We start from the raw sequence: 21907 nt of genomic DNA on the forward strand, positions 1-21907 counted from the left end.
GTTTAACTGTATGAGTAAATATTCAGATGCTTAGCATTTTTGCTGCTTTCAGTCATAAAGAAACACTGATTATTCCAGCTAGAAGCATGTTTTATTTTCCTGGTGTGTACAAATTACTAATGATGTTTTCCTATCAGAAATTCTTTTCACTGGAGTGTCAAAATCTCATCCTTAAGGCTCTCTGTACTGGTGAATTTGGGAGGTCACATAAAACTGAGACACAGACAGTCCCATGAATCAGTCACTCACATTAGTACCTCAAACCTTGTTCCTATAAAAACTGAATGGGTCTTTACTTATATTATTCATCTGCAGTATCTCATGTAATTCCACAGGAGTAATTCGATATTGGGTAGTACTAGGGTGGTATAATATCTCTACTGGGAATCAATGAGTTCTACAGCCTTTAAGGAAGAGCAGAGGGTACAGTGATAAATAGCAAATACCTACAAAATATTTTTTATCTAATTTCACTTTTGTTTCTACTTTGGCATTTAAATTATTACCTGAACAGATGAAAAAACCGACAAGATACACAATTTCAATTAGTTGGCCAGACTCTTCACACTCAAGAGAGAAAAGCTGGTGCTTTTGCCATGTTATTCTTCCCATCCAAGAGCAAATGTTTAAAATCAGATGGATTATGCATTTGAAAGTGCTGCCTTCTCTTCTCTGCAATGAGAATATAAGCATTTGACTCAGAAGAAGTTAAGCAAAATTAGTCCTATCCTAAGAGATTATATCTATTATTTGCAAACAATCATATATTTCATATATTCTCCGTTGCAAACCATATATTCCACGAATGCGACAAATTTACTGCAAACTTCCATTTTAACTGGAGTGTCTAAAGTGATAGATTGAGCGTGATCCCATAAACAATTGTGCTATCTCTAGACATAAGATTTTCATAGAATTGTAGAATCATATAATATGCTGAGTTGGAAGGGACCTATCAGAATTATTGAGTCCAACTCCTGTTCCTGCACAGGACATGCCAAGAGTTCCACCATGTGTCGGAGAGCTTTGTCCAAACGCTTCTTGAACTCAGACAGGCTTGGTGTTCAACAACCTCTGGGTGAAAAACCTTTTCCTGGTATCTAACCTACATACATGCATAGTTCACTATCTTTTATAATAGCTCATATTATAATTTGTAAATATAAAAGTACTTCAAAAGATGATAAAATCTTCATCATTTTAGATGAAATAAAATGATGTTAGGGAAATTATTTTAAAAAATGAAATGAAAATAGATGCAAGAAATTGGGAATTTAGGGACCAGATTTTTTTTATTATCTCTGACTGTATGTTTCCTGTAGGTATTTCCTTTTAATGCTACTAGGGCAAGCCCCTGGCAGCCTTGTGCTAACAGTAAAATCCATATTATTGCGTCCATATAGAGAGGGATGTTCATATATAAACATAGAGAGATACAAATATATACACTAGCAAAAAACCCACAAAACTTCACAGATTTACAAGAACAAGGAAGACTTTTTGTGACCCATTTCTAGCATGGAATTTGAGCTACTAGTGATGTGTAGCTCAGGGAAATCCTGAGATGGAAGTTGTATCTTTGGTTTCTGTTCTTTTTCTGTGAATTTGCATTGAAGAGATACAAACTCACTCTACCTATGATTCAAGTAAGAAATAAATAAAACTGTTGGATCTTGAGATAAAAATCTCTGCTGAGATTATGTGCCAAACATTTTTATATTCATTTCATATACCAGTTTTTTGGTTTTTTTTTCAATACTAAGTTTTTGAGTAAAAATCAAATTGTATGTTTAGGTCCTGAATGTGAGCTAATATGTGAGGGACTGGGGACACGAAACAAGCAAGCAGCACATCAGTCGTAGAGGGCTAACATGAATGTGAGGTTGTGATGTGGGGAGAAATCTTTAGATATGTTTGGTATGAGAAACTAAAACATAGAGATGTACATGTGCTTATCCTTCTTGGTATATGCAGAGGTGAAAGTGAAACTAGGGTAGCCAAAGGCTAGCATTTTTGGAAGAGTCAAAAGGATGTGGAATTTATTTATAAAACTTTTGAATCACAGAAAAGAGGAATTTGGAAGGACCTCTGGAAATTACCTAGTTCAACCTCCTGTAAGCAGCAAGATCAAGTAGAACAGCTTTCACAAGACCTTGAAATGACTGTGAGGTACATCATAGTACTTGCACTTGCAATAGTCTATGCCAAATTTTCTTTGTTACTGTTTTGGTCAATCTCTGTGTGTCAGAATATTTCTGTGACCTGCTAGTGCTTTCTAATCATGAATAAGTAACTTAATTTTGTGTTACTTAGTGATACTATTATAATCTTATTTTTATTGTGGTTTATATCATCTGGTATAACATTTACTTTCTGGAAATGTGAATAAGAAAAAAGGCACCCTTTTGTCTCAGTACTTATTTTAAAATTAATATTATGAGTGACTTGATTGAAAAGATGCGGAAATCTGTTTTGGTTTTTTTTTTTACTTTACAATAAATTACTAATTAACAAATCAGTGGGACATGTCTTGCATGTCTTGAATTTCTTTTTTTTTTTTTTAATGTCTGTGTGTATATGCATGTTGTGATTCGTTTACTATCCAGAAATCTGTCAGTTTTGTCTGATGGAGTCAGAAGTTATAGAAGATTCAGGTAGATGCTAGAATGAGGCTGCTCCACAAGGACAGACAAGCCAGGAGTCCAGGGTGATCCCCCAACACAGTCTAGGGAAAGACACCCAAGGTCAGTCCCACTGCCCCCATTATATGGATGTGGTCTACCACAGTCCCAGAAAAGTGAGAGAGTGAGTCAGGATTGGGATCCATCCATAAAGGCCATTCAGTACATGAGAGTAGCCAGAACAAGGTTGAACAGTCACACCTCTGATGTTGCTCAAGGATGTGCATCCCTGGTAAGGCTGCTCAGGGTGGTAAAGGCCTACTGGTGCCCTGTGGCCCTACATTTACAAATGCTGAAAATAAAAATCATTTAGCAATATCTGTAAATGTAAATTCAATACCAGGACAACAACAACAACAACAACAAGAACAACAACTACCACCACCAAAACAAAGAAAGAAAACAAAAAAACCCCAAACCTAAAAAGACACACAACTTCCATTATGTTTGTTTAGGCAGAAAAATTTCTGGGTTTCTGTAATTGTCAATATCTGTAAAATTGCCCAAATATGTGCAAAACTGAAGCAATTAAATGTAAATCTTCCTCCTCATTGGAACATTGTTTAAGTCATAGCCCTTTTTTTCCCCATAGTTGTAATTGCACCTATGTGCATCTAAATGTAAATTTGCCGTCACATCGCTAAAGAAAAAACTGGGATTTATGCATCATTTATAAATACCCTCATGATGCATTCAAATAGTGCACTGGTAAGCAGCAAGAAAAAGTCTTGAAAAGGCAGCTAAGTGACTAGACAGATGGATTATGAGTTCAAAAAGTATCTGGAATGCTAAAAGGAAGCTTGATCTTGACAAAAAGGAAGAAAAAGTATGAATAGCACTACTCATATATCAGATACATGTATAGTGCCAAACATAATTCTAGAAAGGTATCACATGCTGGTTAATGAGGGATATTATAGGCACAACTAGGATTGCATCAGTTAGGACAAAGAATCCTAAACTGCAATGCATGCACTACTGGGGAAAGCAAGACTTCAAAGTCCTGCAAAACTGAGAGCTGCTCTTACTTCTGAATAACTGATATCACTACTTGCAAGTGCTCTGCAGTGCAACTGCTGCTGATGGTTTACTTGACAAGAAAAAATAATCAGATGACAAGCTTAAAAAATAATTATCTCACTTTAACAAAATATTCAAGAGAAAAATGGTAGAACTTTGTCTTATTTTGCATAAATGAAACACTAGCATTTCTTTTGCCAGTTCTGCAGTAACTTCATTTCTGAAGGACATCTGTACATAAATATTAGATACTTATATTCACATTATTCTTCCATTTTTCTTCTATACATAAAGATACCTGTCAACATAAAGGAGAATCTTATAAAAAATGTGAAAAAACATTTAATAATGAATTCTATAGACCATATTTAATTGTCTGCTATATGTGGGCTGTTCATGCCCATAATACTGTCCTTGTTTCTTAACTTGTCCTAAAAGATCAGATCTGAAAGGCTTGTGTGGCTGACAGCGGTTTTTTGTTATTTTCAAACAGGCATTGGCTTAGTAAAATGTGTTACTGTTCCTTCACACTCTTTGTTGTTATACCCCAAAACCATTACAGTTATAGCCAAAGTAGTACATCAAAAAAACCCATTTAAATTAGGCTATTTTATTTCATCTGGAAAATCACATGCTTCTCATCTTTTAAACTCAAGCATGGAGCTGTAGACTAAATTTAACCTTTGTGTTTCATAGTAGCTTCCTTCATGCAGTATCGTACACATTAAACTTTCTTTTTCAGCAGTGGAAAGGCTTATTAATTTTTAAATAAGCTTTTTCCCTCTGAAAATTCTCATACCTCCTTCCAGTTCCACAGATTTATCAGCACTGCTGATTGTGACAGTGCTGGTGATGCCATTCCCATCAAAACTGCTGTATACCAGATGACAAAAGCAGCAACTTTTTTGCTCAGTCACTGCAGCAGAAGCAGCAGCAGCAGCTTTTTCTTTTTTCTCCATCTGTAAGGAAGGTTTATTATATATTTAGAGCATATATTCACTTCCCTGTGAAGAACTTTCATAAATTTGACTCTGACAGTTCCATTCCAGCTCCTATCATCTACACCAAAGAGATTTTATTTAGGTATGGTGAATATCTTTATAATTTCAGTACCTGATATACTGATGATATCTGTAAGATCTTTATCACTGTAACAGGGAAAGTTTGGAAGGATGCTGAGATTGAAACCAAAATAGTGTTGAAAGCTCAAAAACCAATATTTATTACAAAAAAAGTAGCCAAGTAAAGAGGAACCCAAGAGAAAGAGAAAAATGAGGGAAATAAGCCCTGAATACAACACTCTGTTCATTCAGGTGTTACTCACGAGGTTATCTTACCAAATCCAAATGCCAAGTATCCTCTGTAGCAGCTGCGTTCTCGGAGGGTCAGCAGGCTCACACACAGCAGGTGTCCCAGCAAAAGGCAACGTGGTCCTTCATGTGAAGAGAGAGCCCACCATGAGCACGAGCCATCCACTTTTTATCCAATTAATTGGTGATGTCTACCTGGGCAGGTGTGGCCAGCACCATCCAGCTAGAGGCCTTCAGTCCCTACCACCATTATGTAAGTGGTGCCCCTTCTGCACATGCATGTGTACTTTGGAGTTCCCCCTGTGCTTGTGCGCTGTACCTCAGGGGGTCTTTTCTAAATGAGTCTGGGGGCATACTTCATCACCCCCCTCTTCACTTTCTTCTTCAAATGCCCTTGAAAGGTCATCAGCCAATAGTAAGACACCAATTAATTCTAGTTTGTACAAAACGCTTCCTTCAAGGACGAAGTTCCCGTTTATCAGTGCTTATTTTCTCATAACTTGGCAGGAAAGAGATAGACTCTCACAGGTGGCTGGGCCAAACACAGACCAAAAGTATCAACATCTAATTAAGCGCGGATACAATCAAATAGAAGTTTCCAGGAATTGATAAATCATATCACATACAAAGAAAACATGTAAATAATGCCACAGCAATTTGTTAAAGGTGTAAACAAGCTTAAAATAAAAATCTTTTCATATAGACAGAATTTTAAGTAGTTGTACATATCTATTTCAGGAAAAGGAAAAGAATATTGTAATTATCTTATATGCATTGTAGTTATTTAAATGAGTAACATGTGACTTCACATTTAAAGTAGCTTGTCAATTTTAACTCCTGATCAGAAGATTGCATGCAGTGGGAGTTCTAGAAATAGCAAATTCTACAAATAGAGGCTTCCACAAATAGTCACAATTAGTGGCTTTTACATTCATTTGCAAAATTTTATTTCTAAACATATTTAGGCAAATATGCAGAAACTACTGAAATTACATAAAATTTCCATTTGAAGGTTCAGGATCCATTGGGCTGGTTAGCTTTTTAGCTTTCAGTTTGGATAACAGCCTGTGTTTTAGAAGTCAGAGAGGAAATAGTATGGAGTCATTCTGTTTTAAAGACAGCATGGAGATAAATACCAGGACATCAACATACTGTTTAGACATTAAATAGCAGGTTTTGTCCCAGGTCTCTGGTTCAACAGCATATTTATCATTTCTGGAGTTAAATCTAACAGGAAAGAGCCTGGTTGAAAGGACTTTCACTGACCTCTTGCTTGGCAAAGGCAGGGAGGGAACAATGGTATGGAGTCATAAGGGCGTGGTGATGGTAAAGGACTGTAGCTGGCATATGAAGCTGTACTGTCTTCATGGGGGAGTGTGCTGGTTTTGACCGGGGTAGAGTTAATTTTCATGACAGTATGGGACTGTGTTATGGTTTTGTTCTGAACATAGGATTGATAATCTAGAGGTGTTTTTTGTTATTGCTGAGCAGTGCTTACAAAGAGCCAAGGCCTTTTCTACTTTTCATACTGCCATGCTGGAGAGGAAGTTGGAGCTGCATGGGAGACTGGGAGGAGACACAGTTGGGACAAGTGACCCAAAGTGACCAAAGGGATATTCCATACCATATGTCATGCCACTCAGTACATAAAGTGGAGGGAAGAAGGAGGAAGGGGGGACATTTGGAGTGATGGTGTTTGTCTTCCCAAGTAACCATCATGTGTGAAGGGGCCCTGCTCTCCTGGAGATGGTTGAACATCTGCCTGCCCATGGGAAGCAGTGAATTAATTCCTTGTTTTGCTTTGTTTGCATGTACACCTTTTCCTTTCTCTAAATACAGTCTTTATCTCAATGCACAGTTTTCTAGCTTTTACCCTTCTTATTCTCTCCTCCATTCTGCTCGTGAGAGCTTGAGCAAATGGCTGTGTAATGCCTGGTTGCTGACTGGGGTTAAAACATGACAGGGATATGGATAAAAAACTAGAGAACTACACAAGAAACCAAGGTCGATATAGTGACTGGGGGAGGTGGACCCTCTCATTTTCATTTTTTCATTACTCTGGATCACTAGCAAAAACCACACTGTATGGTTTTGGTGAAATGTTGACTCCATCTGAATTTGTCCCTGAGGAACTTAGGAAAGATCTGAAACTGATGTGAAAATATGTTTATCTAGGAAGACATTTTGTGATTTTCTGAGGAACTATAGTATATTAGGATGCAGTACTTAGTATACAGTTTGCTTTTATACCTCAAATAAAGAGCATGTACATTTCTATTTTGGGACAAAATGTTCACTAAGAAAGTCTAGGTGTATATTTTCCTATAGCTTTGATGTAAAGCAATGGACATCCAAGAGAAAAACATTCAAGTTCATATTTTCCATACAGGTTTATTAACTCTAAGGCTGTTGCTTGAAGAGGGGAGATGGGAGAGATCAGTCTCCAACTCTGTCTTTGTTTAAGGTGAGTCACTACACAGTGATCAGCTCAAATCCTCAAGGCAAGGACAGTAATCCTAAAAAGCATGGTAATATAAGCCAACTGGCTCAGGAACTAGCTCGGTGGAAAGATTCCTTATTTCCAGACTCTGCATCTGTCTTGTAGACTTCTCTTTTTGATGAATATGTTGTGTTTTCTGTGCATTGGCAGCACTCAGCTCAGGCTTCTCCCTGGGTAGCCAGGAATTCACATCTTGAAAAGGAATTCACATCTTGAAAATATCTTTGAGCCCAGGTAAACAGTCCCTTCAGAAAGACTTCTGGCATCTACTGCATGAAAATGCAAAACCGTAGTATGTTTTAAAAGCAGATCCTGAAACAGAAGAGGTAGCTGCCCAAACTTCAGCCCAAATTCTGGAGTAGAATGGAAGTTCTGCAACGTTTTGTTTTTGTTGCTACTTTACCAGATGCTTGTTCAGCATGCTGACTCTTTTTGACCCTGCTCTGAGACACATAAATCTTCCGTGGTTCTATCCAGGGAACCCAGGCCCCTGATTCACAGCCAGATACAGTGGCAGCCATGCATAAAATTCCTTCCCTTTTGGGAGTCACACATTTAGAAGTAGAATGGCTGTGCCTGCTACTGCATATACCTTTTGGCTGGATAGAACTGTGGGAGGCAGGAAATGAATTGTAGGGAAGTTAATTCTGACAGTTCATTTAAGCTAGACTTTTCCACAATGTTTTTTCAGGACATAGACCTTGAATAAAAGCCAAAGGAGAACCATTATCATTCAATTTGTATTCTTTTTTTTAGGGTTGTGCTTTGTTTTGGGGGGTTAACAATTCTGTCTAATGCTTCATTGTATTATGGGGTAGTTGGCTTGGTGCTGGCATCTGTTGCTGAATGTAAGTGGTTGTTAAGTTTGGGGCTTTCCTTTGTGTTGTTAATGCTGTTTATGGGGTTTTTGTATAGAATGTTCTTAATTTTTTTTATTCTGTCTCTTTAGTGGCTGATCCTTTACCAGAGGCTAGAGGGAATTGATATGTTGTGGGATATGGTACAGGTCTTGTTTTAGTGCATGTGGGGGTGATTATTGGGGATTTTCCTGATTGTTGGAGGTTTGGAGCTGCTACTGTTGATGGAGGTGGCAGGTTCTGTTGTGCACATGGGTCAGGGAAACCCAGACATGAGTAGAGACTGGGAAAAGAACTCATTGAGAGCAGCACTGTGGAGAGGGACATGGGGGTTCTGGAGGATGAAAAACTGAATGTGAGCCACTGTGTGCACTTGCAGCCCTGAAGGACAACCATATCCTGGGCTACATCACAAGAGGAATGCCCAGCATGTCAAGGGGGGTGATTATCCCTCTCTATCCTGTCCTTGTGACACCCAACCTGGACTATGGCTTCCAGGTCTGAGGGCACTAACATAAGAAGGACAACACCTGCCAGAGCAGGACCAAAGAAGAGCCACAAAGATGATCAGAAGGTTGGAGCACCTCTCCTATGAGTAAAGGCTGAGAGAGATGGGGTTGTTCAGTCTGGAGAAGAGAAGGCTCCAGGAAGAAATTACTGAAGCCTTTCAGTACTTAAGAGGGCTTATAAGAAAGATGATGACAGACGTTTTACAAAGGCCTATTTCAACAGGAGAAGGGTTAATGGTTTTAAACTAAAAAAGGACAGATTTAGACTAGGTATAAGGAAGACAATTTTTTACAGTAAGTGTGGTGAAACATTGGAACAGGTTGCCCAGAGAGGGAGTAGATGCCTTATCCCTCGAAACATTCAAGATCAGGTTGGATGGAGCAACCTGACTGAATTGAAGATGTCTGTGGTCATTTCAGGTGGGATTGGACCAGTTGACCTTTAAAGATCCTTTCCAACACAAAGTATTCTATGATTCTAAGGCAAAGGGCAGTTTAAAAATAAAAATGAGGTAAATTTCTAACATCAACAGACAAAGAAATATTACAAGTCTGGATGTTACCATTTGGATGGTGGCCTTCTAGATTGATTAAAGAGGCAACTCTCCTGATCAGCTACAAAAGTCCTTTACAGGTAGTGATGATATCAGTGCTCCTTTAGTGCTTCTTTGCCAACACATAGCAAAAAAAAATGTCAATGACTGCTGAAGGTACTGTTATACAGAGATATCAACAGTCCAAAATCAGATGGATTAGTTTTACCATTTTCTATAGAAAATAGCCCGCAAAAGAAATACTGATGAGCTAGAAATAGAACTTTTGCTTATACAGTAGAAATGGAGGAAGCGACAATGAAAGAACTGAAAATTTGAAAAGTCACAGATCTAAGTCACTAAGGTATTTTGTAGTGGATAGTAAGGATACCATCTTGTGCCAAAATCTGTAGTTGTGAAACAATGTTCCATTGCCATATTCTTCAGAACATAATATGTCCTGTAAGAAAAGGGATCTGTATTTTACTTCGAGATTGAAGAGAGAGATCGAAAATATCAAACAGATAAATGGACTTTTTGCTAACTTCAAAAAATACAAATAGGAGGAGCTGCTTTACAAAAAGAGGAGGACAATGAACATTACTGGAGCTGCTATTGGACCAAAGGATAAAAAGTGAGATAGAGGTAGGTGCTGTCATTAAGCCTGGAATTTGGATTTGGTTCCTAGCACGCTGACACATTTTCATTTTCAGAAATACTTTAAGGTCATCCAAAAGAACGAGAGTAATGTAATTGGCTTGAAAATATGATTGATCTAGCTCTTTGAACTCCAGAGCTTGTGAGAAGAAAGGGAAAAGAAGGCTGTTGCCAGAATATGAATCTCAGTTGATTGGTAGTTCCAATAATGACCAAGAATTAAAACATTAATATAAAGGTCTTGATAATTAAAAAGAAAAATGTGATGTTTCACTAATCAATGGGAAACACAAAATGTCTTAGAAAAGCCAAGCATGTCAGTAGTTGTCCAGCTCATATAGAATATTATCTAGAGTGTTTGAATTGTTAACAGAATACAGAATTATTTAGGATCTGTTGTAAATGTTTCTTCTCTAAAATAAAAATATCCATATATGGACTTTTGCTGAATGCTGTAGTTTAATAATTAATGCTATAACATAGCTTTATAGTACTGAGCAAAGGCAGGGGGTTTTGGTTGTTTGCCAGCAATGCCATAACCTTGGCAATTCATTTGAATTACGTCTAGGTAACTTTGCTTGACAAAAATCTGCTGTGCATTTGTAATTGTCTCTCTCCACATCCATTCAGACACAGTGGTGGCCTGATGCCGTACTTTTAAAACACGCAGATCTTTCTTAATGGCAGTCCAAAAACAAATCCTTACACAAAATTAAGAAAAAAATCCACTTCTGTAAATTTGCTCTGTCAATCAAATTCTTTATAAACATGAATGAAATTATAAATATATTTCTCATTATATTTCCTATAGAATTTTATACTTCTTATGGAATTTCATATGTATCGTAGAGACCAACTGGGAAAGTTAACTGTGGTATTAATGAACATGATACCAACTTCTGAAGAGTTCTTACGACAGCAAATGCTCAAAAGCTATTAGTGTCCGTATATACACTTTCCATCATATGACTTGAAAAGGACATTGTTTTTTCCTCAGTAGATTGAACGCCAGTTTTTTATCTGGCTCTTAGTTTGGTAAACATTAGTTGTTAGATTAATAACTGTTGTCCTAAAAGATAGCACTTGCTGTGCTGACTGTCAAACAATGACAAAAGAAAACGCAAAACAAACCAAAAAAATCTACCAAAAAGTCCAATACAAAATCTCTGTCCTAATGCAGATATCATCAAATGTCTTGGATGATCTGAGCAGTAAAAAATTGATATGGCTGCCAAGTTGAGAAAGAGTGAACTTACTACAATAAGGTGGCTTCATTATTATTTCTTGGATTTTCCAGAGACTTCTGAATATTGGACAGTCATTTACTACAGTGAAAATGACTATAGTAATTTCCTGCTCATAGTGAAGGCAGTCTTATATTAGGCTTTGCAGAGTTCTGTTTTATTTTCCCTTTGTTAATCAGTTAATGAAGTTACAAGAATAGCGGGGGAAGAAATGAAAATTATAGTTTCTTCAATTCAAGGAACACAAAGTACAAAAAGCTTTTGAGAAAACGAAATGCTGTCTGAGTGCAGCTTATGGTTTAGGCAATAATACTGAGTATCTGTTTTTATAGTTTTCCTTTTCCTTTAAGCCCTGCTTGATCACTTTGCATGAAGCTGACATGAGTGATGGCTCTGTGTCAGGTAAAGCAAAATGTTAGTTTAAGGTCAGAAGAATGAAACAATTTAAATAATACCATATTTGTAGGACTTTCGAAAATCTTTGACTTATGATTTCAGTGTTAAAAATGTAATCAATCACTAGTCTGACCATGAAGTTGTTTCCATGAGTCTCATCTCACTTCTAAATAAAAGCAATGGACCCACAGCCCTGTACAGAGCCTATTAATGTCATAAGTGAAAAGCCAAAATTAAAGAATAGTGACTGTGACTAGAATCAGGCCTTTCACTTGGAAACAGATGGTGAACATGATGAAAGAATTAAAGGAAGAAAGAATGAAACAAAGGGAAAAGTAAAAACCCCTAGGGTTATGTGGTACAGAAAAAATGTAAACAAAAATAACCCCACAAAAAACCAAAACAAAACCAAAACAAGAAAACCGACCAAAAACCCCAACAACAACAGAAGAACCAAACAAAATCAAAATCAAACAACACATAAGACACAAACCTAACTAATATTTTTTTTACTTTTCTTTTTTTTTCTGATATAAGTTTAAATGCTGTCATGATGCTTCACGCATTGACTAGGCATTTAATTTTACATGCAAGAAATTCCTCTCTAGTTTAGATCTAGCTGTGGAACATTTTGACATTGTTAGAACTTTTACATTTATGTTTGATTAAATAGGTTCCTGAATTTAAAATCCAACAGGATTGAACTGATGAACTTTAAAATGTTAAAGATAAATAGTATATAAGTGCACAATGGGATAGCTTTGAAAAGCAAAATCAGTAAGTTTTTCAAGCAAAGATGCATAAATCTTGTTCATTTTTCTGTACTGTCACTGATATTTGTAGATCTATTTACTGTAATTAGTACCATAGATACCTATCTTATTAAACCAGGGTGAAGTTTATCTGATTTAGCTCCAGCATTGATACTTCATTACTTGAGACAATGCGTTGCCATTCTGCTTTGCTGTTGCTTGTATAAAAAAGAAAATGTAGACTTTAGAAAATATCTGTTGATACAAATCACAATTAATAGTGAAATATGTAACAGATGGCAAAACTTATAATCATTCTATCAGACTAATAGTATACTGTCTTCATTTTGGAATTTGCTTTTCCCAAAAGATATTGTTGGGCTGAAGCCATATTGACAGCTGGTACATTCCTAATTTAGTTAGTTTGATATACCTCATCTATTAAATTCTGTGCATTTTCCAAAATAACAGATGACAAGTGCAATTGACCACCTAGGAAAATGCATCTTCAGTAGAAAGCTAAAAATGGTCTTTTTTGTGTGTGTGATTGTAGAGCTATGTAATGCTTTTCTATTTTGGGTGGCATTATAAACTACTCACATTCTACCTGCCTTCCAAAAGTACAATATTTTTTGTACACACATAATTATCAAAAATAATCTCAGGACAACTAACGGATACTATGATTATCATGCTTTTAGGAAACTATGACATGCTTATCAGCTTCTCTCTTCAAGTGTGCTATTTAGGAATCATGTTGCAGAGACTGAATTATCAGTCTTAAGCAGTATTGCTGTAAAGTGAGTACAGAATGTATCCTGCAGAAAGCGTATCACAGACATTTCGCTCAGGTAATACACAGTGAAATAATTACTGGAGAAAATTGTGTTGGTTTGTTGGCTTTTTTCTAAATGAAAGCACTGCTGAATGTTATTGATGATCCTGTTAATAAAATAATGACTCAAAATTGCTTATAGTATTTAAAATATGCAAAGTAAAGTTTGTATACATTGTAAATAATTTAGACTTACTTATATTAAAAAGTTATTTTCAAGGGTTACTCAGTCAATTTTAAAGTACCAACGCTATTGATGATACATTTATAAATCTTAATAGTCATTTGTTTTTATTAATATCTAAAATAACCCTATGTAATGATTCATTCACAAGGCTATTCCCACCAAGGAGCAAGTCTCTACTCAGCTTCTTCAGCTTTTCCCATTATATAACCAGGATAGGAGTTTTTTTGAGAAGGATTTAGGAAAATATACAAGTCACTGCATTGGTATAATAAATTTGAAAAAACAATTGCATCACCAAAGCAATGTATAGTGAGCTGTTGACTCTTGTTTGGCATGATGGACACAAGAATGAGGTACATACTCTTCTGAGGAATAGTCCCAAAGTGAGATGCAGACCCTACTCATTCTTCAGGTAGTCACCTGAAGATTAAGGAAAGGCATCATGGTGGAGAAAGCAGTGGTGAGAAATACTACCAGGAGCAGGGGTATGAGCTGCAACTGGACATGGGTGGGGGAAGAATATCTTGAATTATGGGAGTAGAGTAGCTAGTGGTTTTTAAAGCTGAAAAGCTACTGTCGTGGTTTGGACCTTGTTTTTCCCCCAGAGGCTGAGAAAAGTGGTAGACCCCAAGGGGTGGAGACCTCTAGAAGTTTTGAAATTTTGTCCAATGGGCGCTCCTGCAGAAATGTAAACATATCACAACCAGACCGGAAGAGAAGAGTTGTAGTTTTGGTTGTTGAGGAGTGGTGGCCATGTTGTTGAGCCACGAGGAAGGGGTTCTAAGCCCCTTGGGCCCTTTGGGGCCTCCCAGCCCCTGGCTGGGGGCTGCAGGGACCTGGAACAGCATAAAGCTGGGCTAGGTGCCTGTAGTTATGCCGGGAGATGTTTTTCTCCATGGGCACAGAGCAGCAGCCGGGACCGACCAGAGAAACGGTGGCAGAGAGCCAGAGATAAGGACCTGAACTGGAGGAGCAGCAGAAGCAACATGCAGCACCGGAGAGAAGACTCCTGGAAAGGGAGGAGAAAGAGAGCCAGCAGCTGAGAGACAGAGTTTGGGGTAAGACTGTACCAGATCCCCCAAAACTCCTTTGAGATCCCTCCGAGAAAGGAGGACATGGACTCCTATTTTGGAGAGTAGTTTTGGACATGCAGCACTAGAGAGAGAGAGGAGCTGAGAAGCTCAGAGCGTCCCGGAGCTGGACTGGGACGGCCAGATGGAATGCAGGGGGAGTTGACCTTGGCTCCCCCCCTCGCACTGCTGCCACGGTGGCAGCCTGAGAGACAGGGCACAGAGGCCCTGCAAGAGATACCAGACCATCACAAAGACCCCCCTGTGTCTTCGTGATATGACGTGGTGATACGACCTTGTCTGGGGTTACGAAGCCCACGGAAGACCCCTCGGTTGGAGGCGATGGGGCCGAGAGAGAGACTTGGATATCTCCCTCGTGAGTGCTGGCAGAAAGCCAGCTATCAGCTGCTGCATGTGGAGAAGAGAGACAGACTGCTGCCTCAGAAGATGCTGCTGCTTAAGGACTGGAAGGGATCTGTCCTTCTTTCCCTCCTGGACTTTTATTTGGAGGGGAGAAGAGATCTGGTCCACTGTGAATACTATATGTCATGGTAGAGATAGTTGTGATCATGTGTATAATGTGATATAGTATTTATTTGTACAGTCATTGTAATATATTCCCTTTCCCCCCACTTTGAGTCTGGTGTGTTTTGTCTGGAAAAAGCCATCTCACATTGGGTTGAGATGTGGGAGGGGGGATGGAGTTAGGGAATTGGATTTTGGGACTATCTCAAACCATGACAGCTACTTGGATAACTGGGGGTTGGCCTCGGGACACATAACAAATAACAAGGGAGAGAAAGACTGTGCATGAATTGATGTATCACTCCTATAGTGGGATGTTCATTCTGATTCTGCAGGGTCAGTCAGAGTCAGTGCTGGTGAAATGGAAAGAAAGATTGTCTGGTGAATCCCACTTGAATCTTAGAACCAGATGTTAAGCTAAGGAAAAAAAGTCTGTAAGAAAGAGTTCAGGTTTTGGGGTATGGGAGGGTTGTTCTGCTACTTAGAGTTTACTTTCATTATTGTATCGCAAGGTGGATTTTGTAGTGGATAATCAAAGAAGTGAGGAGGAGGGGGGAAGAAGAAGAAGAGAAGATTAGTACTGAAACAATCCAGGAACACAGAAAGTAAATGAAACAATCAGTAAATTCATGAAATCATAGGCCTTTTACACAACTAACTTACCAGTAAAATCACAGAGTCCCCAGATGGGTAAGGTTGGAAGGGATCACAGTGGGTCATCTGGTCCAACGTCCCTGCTCAATTATATTAAATATTATATACTCTGAATTATTATATATATATATACTCATAATATTATTATTAAAAAAAAAAACCAGTGAGTGTTCCCTTTTGTGAATATAACCTTAACCTTCTGCTCAAGATATTTCAACACAGACCCAAAACTCATTTGACAATCTCATTAGTTGATGGATGTTGAATGGTTATGCTTATTTGTTTTACATTTCCCTTGACAAAGACTGTGGTAAAACTGCATTATTAGTTCCTCATTGTCATGCTTTCTTCTCTCAATTCACTGCAGCAGTATGCAGTACTCTTACACAAAAGTAATTGTTTGAAGTACCACTTCTCTCCTAAAGGATATCTTTATTTAAAGGCAGAAATCTGTTTTACTACTTCCTGTTGCTATGTGAATAGATTAGTACAATGAAATTTAGTGGGCATAAGGTGGGGGTACTTCAGGTTGAATGTTTAATATATTTTTCCTTTAATTTCAGTCTTTCATTACAAAATTTTATTACAAATTGTTAAAAATTCTAATTAACACCTGAAAAGACTTTTGAAATATTGTTATAGTGCTGTCATATATAATGTTTTAATACATATAGCTGTCATCTTCTGAACAAAGGATCATTCTGTCCTAACATTGTATTTTATTAATAAACTAATTTTTAAAAGATTAAAAATATTTTTTAAAATGTACTTTTTTCTTCCTGCATTTTTTTTTTAATTTTAACTATCTACTGTCCTTATAGGACGTATGTCTCCACAGATTCCAGTTATGCAAAACAACATTTTTATCACTTTTTTAGAAATCTTTGTCTAGATAAGTAAAAAATCAGAGTGTAATATTGCATGGGAATAGTCAAAATGGTACTCACTTGCATCCGTCCAATAGCAGGAGCTTATTACAGAGAAGATGTTTAAGTTAAGAGCAATTAGAGCAGCAAAAATAAAAACATCTAAAAAAGGAGAGAGGTTGGAATCCAACCTACAGTCACTCATGATTAATAACCTAATATAGTAAGTAGTGATCAGACATTATGGAGGCCCTCAGATACTGTGGTGAAGACTGTCAATATGTGAACCTGTGTAGATGGATGATGAAAAATACTTATGCATTAAGTCTGTCACCTCCCTAAGTACAAACAGTATTCAACAGTTTTATGAGTAGGGTATCTAAAAAGTTCTTTATTCCCAACCATCAAGTAAAATGAATCAAAATTACATGGATATTACTGCTATTGCATTGAAGTGAGTATGGGAAAAGATGGCTTTCAGATACTTTATTGGGGATCTTAGGATATAAACTTGGATGGATGGATGGTTAGATAGATCCCTGTTATTTATCCCTGTCTGAAACATACCTTATCATGATTAAGATTAAAGTTAAAATGTATATGTTTTCCCACTGGGTGAATTTTAGCAAAATATAAGTATTCAACCAAGCAGAAAAAAAGAAAACAAAAGACTTATTTTGCTATTTAAAATCTATTTCTTTTCCTTCTCGTATAATGACACCACTGCAAAGTGGGCACAATATAAATGTGTATATATTACAAAAGCCCATTTGGAAATTTTATTTAAATCTTAATAATTTTATTTTCTTATGAACAAAAAACCCGAACCTAATGCATCACTTAACTGCTCCAGGTTTTCAGATTTCGCTTTTCTGATTTTCTATAGTGTGTTTCCTATTTGTTTTATTTTAGTATTGGGTTATAGGTGGGTTTTGTTTGTTTGTTTGTTTGTTTTCCGTAGGAAAGGCTCACAAATGCTCTTTGCTGCTCTTGATAGGATTGCATGGGGTTTAAAGACAGAGTACTGCAATACAACATTGAGTGTTTTCAATGTCCTTTCTGATGGAAACAGAAAGAATAAGGATATAGGACACCCTTCATTAAGGCACCTCTAAGTTGCCTACATATAATAGGGGGATCTGACTGCAGTTTTAGTAAGAGAGATATTTAGGGAAATATCACAATTTGCTTTCCTACATTTTATAATGTCTGCCTAGGTTTCTGCTCCTGGCCATTGTCAATGACTGATTTGCAATATAACACAGCAAGGGAGCTGCTCTCCTACAGATAAAGCCCCAATTCAGAATCAGTTTGCCTGTGTGCAATTATGTTCTTCGTGACACAAAATGAGTTTCATCCATTCCATCTGTGTGCAGCCCCTACTTGTTATCAGATGAGGCTAATATCAGACACTATCTGGATTTAAAATCATCCTTATTTTAAGAATAGAAGCAGCTGAGGGGGAAGTGCCTTCAGCTACCTGAAAGCTAAATTAAAATTATAATTGCTCAGCACAGGTGACTTGTGGCCAAGAAAATATCTGGCTGGAATCACAAAATTCAGAGACAACACAACTTCCTATAAGGGAGTGAAGTTTCCCTTGGTAAATAGAAATGGTCACAGCACTGTCTTGTAGCCATCCTGGAATGAAAACACTTAGGGGCCACTTTTAGGCAGCAGGTGTGGTGTTGGCGGAGGGAACAATGCCCAGCTGTGGCACCCTATGTTAACACTCACAGGATTGATGCTGGTGCAAGGGTATATAAGGAATAGGCTTGGGACATAACTTTGCAGACTCCTTAGAGAACTGCTTATGGCAGTAAGATTTCATCTGAGGTATTGTTTATTAATATTTTTCTGAATATGTGTTTAAGCAAATATGTGTGTTTACTTTGCCTCACAGAGTACAATAAAAATTTCCGAGCATACTCCTAACTATCAAGCAAGTTTGATTACTTTTATCCTCAATAAATACCTGGAAGCTGTGTTTTCTCCTTTACTTTTACTTACTATGGGTCCTCTGTCAGAGGTTACTCTGATGACAACAGAGTTAGCAGAGTAGTATTTGAGCTTCACCTTCAATTAGTGAAAATCCACCTTCATCAGAGAGTGATCTGCTGTGTTGATTCTGAGTCAGCTGTGAGAACCTACTATCTAACAATGATGCAAAACAATTTGCCAGTCTATAGGAACAGACAAGACCTGAGAGAGTTGAGTTTGGAACCTGTATATGAAAAGAAGCAATTGCACAGCATTCCCATTTAATATCCCTCACATGACCTATCTACACAGGCTTTGTGCAAAAAAGACTGATGTCTTACTTTCATTTCAAAATAAGTACTGTTGGCTGATTAAGAAGCCAAAGCTTTTCCATGGGTAACTGAATAGAGAAAATTTGCACTAGCTATCAATATTCATTCTCACAAACAAATGAAAAGAATATTTCTGTAGATCTTCCAACCAATCTTAAACTTCATGTATGTTACCTAACTTCCACATTCTTCTTTATACATCCTTCCACAGTTTATTTTTTCTCTCATTTAATGCAAAGCCTAGGTCTCCACCAATTTTAGTGCAAGAAAATATACCCAGATCCAGAATGGGGAAAAAAAATTGAGTAGCCAAAAAAAAAAAAAAAAAAAAAAGGAAGGAAAAATGAGTGGCCTGTTAATGTTTTTTGTTGGAGAGATATGTGTCATTTGATACAAATAAACATGCAACTCACATACACACAAAAAGTGAGAAAAATGATTCAAAGATACTGAGTAGCTTGACATATATACACAAAGAAAGAAAAATAAAGAATATCAGTAAGATCATGAGCTGAATTTTCCATCAGTTACCAAGTTATGATGAATGCAAGGGCAACATTTCTTAATGATTGTGATAAATTATTTTAAAATGACAGAAAACTCTCTAGAGCTGGAATAAGATCATACTGCATCAGCACCATATTAAGATTTCATTAGTTAAATTATACACAGGAAAAAAATTCCCGAGAAAATAAGTAAACCACAATACCAGAAAAAGTGGACTAGCAGTCATTTAAAAAATCTTTAAATGTCAGTACTGAGCTTACTTTCTCTTGCTTCTTTTGAGCCCTGACTGCAGACCAGGAATAGTTTGCAAGTGCTGCTCAGTCTGGACATTTGGACTGCTAAGTGTCAAAAAAGAAAGTGTTTCATTTGGCATTGTGAGAATCTTAGAGGTACCAATTTACCATGCTCAGAAGTGACTGGAGAAAAATTTCTTATCTTCTTATTTTTATTCTACTGCTCTCTCTTCTTTAATCCTCTCTAATCCACTCAAAAAATTATCAGCTAGGATTTTTCCCATGTCAAGTTTTTGAACTGAGGGTGGTTTTACTCTAGCTTTGTTCTCAGAAGCATGACGGCCCTTGGATCACTTTTGCAACACGAATTGAATTTTTTCCCCACTCTCACAACTCAGAGCAAATTGCAAAAGGATTTTGGATTAAAGCCACTGAAGAACTTTATCACACAAATCTTACCTTACCATTTCAGAAAGATTTCCCACTGAGGTGCTGTCTGACCCATAGATGTTGATGCACATAAAACTTAAAATTACCTACATGTTTAAAGGCTTGCTGGCAGGGCCCAAACTGCCTAAACCCCAAGCAGGTGATTGAGCATTGCAGCAAGAACAGAAACTGACCCCTAGATCTCATAGAGAAATAACAAGACATACTGTAGCTTTTGGCACCATAAAGATCATATCTAAAAATCCCATGTATAGTCAATATATAATTTGAAAGAATTTCCTAAAATACTAAATCCAGATTTCTCCTGTCATAGTCAGCTATGTAATATACAAACATAACTTTAAATAAGCTGGTTTTATGCCTGTGACTTCTTCAGACCTCACTTGTTGGTGATCAGGAGTCTTCGTTTAATTTTCTGTATAAGTTTCCTCTTGGGGAATTTATACCTACTTGTTAATTTGCCAGCATGAATTTGCTCCTTGGTGTCCTTGTGCATTTGCAAATAGTAGCCTTATCTTAGCTTTTTTACTTCTTTTGAACAAAAGTTATTCCTAGAATGTATATTTGACTGAAGTCTGAGCTCAAGAGCTTTACCTATACCTACAGTTGCTAACAAAAAATCCTGACAGGTCTGAGGTGCTGATTATGCTGTGCTGTGTTGTAGACTCCACTGTACCAAGCTGGGGATCATGTTTATAAACACCAACACCATAGCCAGAATGGCGAATAATTACAAAAGCTATGATTGAGGACTGTTTAAAGAACTGTTGTTCTTTAACCATCTGTTTAAGCAGCTGTTAATTAACACAATACCATGCCATTCATGGTCAACAAAATATCAATGAAAAGGGAGTACAATTCAGGGTCATTATGGGGGCTGGCAATGTTTAACATCTTTGTTAGTGACATGGACAGTGGGATCAAGTGCACCCTCAGCAAGTTTGATGATGATACCAAGCTATGTGGTGTGGTAAACATGCTGGAAGGAAGGGATGCCATCCAGAGAGACCTTGACAAGCTTGAGCGGTGGGACTGTGTGAACATCATGAAGTTCAACAAGGCCATATGCAAGGTCCTGCACACGTGCTGCGGCAATCCCAAGCACAAAGACAGGCTTGGCAGAGAATGGAGAGCAGCCCTGAGGAGAAGGACCTGAGGGTGTTGATTGACAAGAAACACAACATGACCAGACGATGTGCATTTGCAGCCCAGAAAGTCAAACGTATCTTGGACTGTGTCAAAAGAAGCATGGCCAGCTGGTTAATGGAGGTGATTCTTCCCCTCTGTGCCACTATTGTGAGATCCTACCTGGAGTGCTGCATCCAGCCCCAACATAAGAAGGACATGGACTTGTTGGAGCAAATTCAGAGGAGGGCCACAAAAATTATCAGAGGGCTGAAGCAACTCTCCTTTGAAGTCTGGCAGAGACAGTTGGAGTTGTTCAGTGTGGAGAAGAGGAAGCTCCAGGGAGACCTTATAGCAGCCTTCCAGTACCTAAAGGGGGCCTACAAGAAAGCTGGAGAGGGAGTTTTTACAAGAGCATGTAGTGCTTAGACAAGGAGGAATGGCCTCAAACTGAAAGAGGGTAGGTTTAGACTAGATATTAGGAAGAAATTCTGTATTATGAGAGTGGTAAGGTGTAGGCTGCTCAGAGAAGTTGTGAATACCTCATTCTTGGAAGCATTCAGGTAGGATGGGGCTTGAAGCAACTTGTTCAAATGTAGTGTCCCTGCCCATGGCAGGGGACTGGCACTAGAAGATCTTTAAGGTCCCTTCCAACTTAAACCATTCTATGATTTATTGCTTCAT

General features: G+C 37.6%; 1 long non-coding RNA gene across 1 annotated transcript; it reads right to left on the reverse strand.

Annotated features, from left to right (window-relative positions):
- Positions 1-539: 539 nt before the first annotated feature.
- LOC135411971 (uncharacterized) lies at positions 540-4654 on the reverse strand. The gene is made up of 2 exons (XR_010429412.1): positions 4501-4654; positions 540-672 (listed from the first exon to the last, which is right to left on the reverse strand). It is a non-coding gene; the product is annotated as an uncharacterized LOC135411971 (long non-coding RNA).
- Positions 4655-21907: the final 17253 nt, after the last annotated feature.

Source organism: Pseudopipra pipra, chromosome 3 (genome assembly GCF_036250125.1).
Source record: "Pseudopipra pipra isolate bDixPip1 chromosome 3, bDixPip1.hap1, whole genome shotgun sequence".
Classification (NCBI taxonomy): Eukaryota; Metazoa; Chordata; class Aves; order Passeriformes; family Pipridae; genus Pseudopipra; species Pseudopipra pipra.